Raw genomic sequence first — 2,854 nt, 5'->3', positions numbered from 1 at the left:
GCACCTAGTGCTCCGATTACCACTGGGACCACCGCCACCTTCACCCTCCACATCTTCTCGAGCTCTTCTCTGAGCCCTTGGTATTTCTCGAGCTGCTCGTGTTCCTTCTTCCTAATGTTGCTCTCATTCGGAACCGCTACATCAATCACTGTGGCCGTCTTCTCATGTTTGTCTATCACCACTATGTTCGGTTGGTAAGCCACCACCATTTTGTCCGTCTGTCTTAGCTCGGTCATTCTGGTTGCAGCTTTCCTAGCGGCCTCTTCATGGTTCCCATTCGCCTGTGGGATCCCCAGGTACTTGTAACTGTCCTCTATGTCTGCAATGCTGCCTTCTGGTAGTTTGATCCCCTCCGTTCTGACTACCTTCCCTCTCTTTGTTACCATCCGACTACACTTCTCCAGCCCGAACGACATTCCGATGTCATTGCTGTATATCCTGGTGGTGTGGATCAGTGAATCGATGTATCACTCTTGGCATACAGCTTCATGTCATCCATGTACAGGAGGTGGCTGACAACTGCTCCATTCCGTAGTCGGTATCCGTAGCCAGCCTTGTTAATGATCTCACTGAGGGGGTTCAGGCCTATGCAGAACAGCAGTGGGGACAGAGCATCTCCTTGGTAGATCACGCACTTGATGGTGACTTGTGCTATGGGCTTGGAGTTGGCCTCCACTGTTGTCCGCCACATCCCCATTGAGTTCCTGATGAAGGCTCTCAGGGTCCTGTTGATCTTATATAGTTCTAGGCATTCCAGGATCCAGGTGTGGGGCATTGAGTCATAGGCCTTCTTGTAATCAATCCAGGCCGTGCACAGGTTGGTCAGTCTGGTCCTGCAGTCTCGGCTGACTGCTTGGTCTGCCAGTAGATGGTTTGCGCCTCTGGTATTCTTGCCCATCCCTTTCTGTGCCCCGCTCAAGTTCAAGTTCAAGTTCAAATTTTATTTGCCACATGCAGTGACAGGTTGCCCTGCAGTGAAATGAACCCGCCCCCCGACCTTACACACACAACACAGACATCACATGGGGATACAAGTCAGAGAACGGCTGCATTACAGAAAAACCACTGAAATGTACACTACAATGGGAACGTACAAGAGGAAAAAAAGAGACTTCTACTCATGCTGGGCTATAGGAGGACAGCATGAGAACAGGAAACAAAAAAAACTCCTCTGCACAGAAAGCACATAAATGTCCAAAGTACAACATTATAGAGCACGTGACCAGCAACAGGGTTGGGTAGGGGACGAGGAGTAATCCCAGGCAACACAGCAGCCATCCTGCCACTGCGCCGTCTCTCCAGCGCGGGTCCAGACCCGCCTCGTGTTCCCAGGAGGCAACAAGCATCGAAGCCGTTGGAAGGGGAAGGGGGATGAGTGAATGCTTATCAGTGTAAGTGTGTGTGTGTGTGTGTGTCCAGAGTTCAGCTGAGACAGTGTCCTTCGCCCTACCAGGCTAAGTAAACAGTCTTCCAGCCAACCCAGGTGGCCTTGCATAGAGTGGGAAGAACGGTCAAAAACACAGTCATTATCAGGGTGTTGTTGTTCGGCTCCAGCCTTGAGCCCACAGCCTTGAGCCCACAGCTTGCGCCGAAGGGATAGCCGCAATAAAATGGTGATTTTTCTTTTGTGCGAAAAACTCATGAGAATTTCAAAGCTGCTCTTTAACACGCCGACACCAACACTGGTCTCTCAATCTCCCATTGGAGAGCCGCGAGTGTTGTCATTCTTGTGCTCAGAGAGCCGATTCTGAGAACTCCCGACTGCAGTGAGCTGCTCCACGATGTAATCCAACTTTCTCTCAGAGATGTTGTTCTGAGTGGACTTCTCCTTGATGTAGTCCAATGTACGCTCAGAGGTCTTATTCTGAGTATTCACGGCAGCCGTAAGCTTCTCCAAGATCTAACCATGCTGCACTCAGTGAGCCCATTCTGAGAAGTCGCGCCTCGTCCCATCGTTTCAATCCCAGCGGGCAGCCTTGGGGGGGTTTGAACAGCTGGTTCCACTTTCTTAATTCTCCGATAAGCCAGGGCCAAGCCAGCTCCAATCAGCAAGAACCCTGTTATCATGGTTCCGAATAGTTCCGACAATATCTTCAGCGTCCTCGATCGACAGTCCCGCCAGGCACACGATCCTCCATTTCTGCCACCCGTCCATCGTGTATCCGGCAGGGAAAGTACCTCCAGGACACTCAGGCTCACCCGAGCCCAGACGTCTCATTGAGAAGAGGGTGTCAATAGCATTCAGAGACCAGTTGATCAAATCCATAATTCTGTTTAGGTTTTAGAGAACAGACTGTGAGAGAGTGTTCCAGGGAAAGTAATACACACGAGACAAGACAAGGACACAAGAGGCTAAGCAGGGAAGATAAGGGGAAGGAGGAGAGGAGAAAAGTGTGACCGCCTTCACCGAGAGCCAAACGAGAAAAAAAAATTTAAAAACTCTCATGTATTGACCCATGTGCCTGTTTATCTTAGCCGCTATGCTGCCTGACAGGAGCTTCCACGTGGTGCTGAGGCAGGTTATTGGTCGGTAGTTGGAGGGGACCGGTCCCTTCTGCGGGTCCTTGAGGATCACAACTGTCCGGCCTTCGGTTAGCCATTCCGGGTGTCTCTGGTTCATTTGTGCTGCCAGGTGCTCGTGGATATATATATAGATATATCTATATATCTATAGATAGATAGATAGTGTGGAGCAGGGAAATTATTTTACTGCTATTGTTAAATAATTGTCATCATTACCATTGCATTAAGAATATAATCTGTAGTTGATATTGTATTCAGAGGTTTAAACAGTGTGTGTCTTTTAGAAAGACTAAGTGCAGCAGTTGACAGGAAGTTGCAGAGAGTTGCAGAA

The sequence above is a fragment of the Pundamilia nyererei genome, unplaced genomic scaffold, assembly GCF_000239375.1.
Source record: "Pundamilia nyererei isolate P.nyererei 1_Seehausen unplaced genomic scaffold, PunNye1.0 scaffold00026, whole genome shotgun sequence".
NCBI lineage: Eukaryota > Metazoa > Chordata > Actinopteri > Cichliformes > Cichlidae > Pundamilia > Pundamilia nyererei.
Note: the sequence above shows the minus strand (reverse complement) of the source record.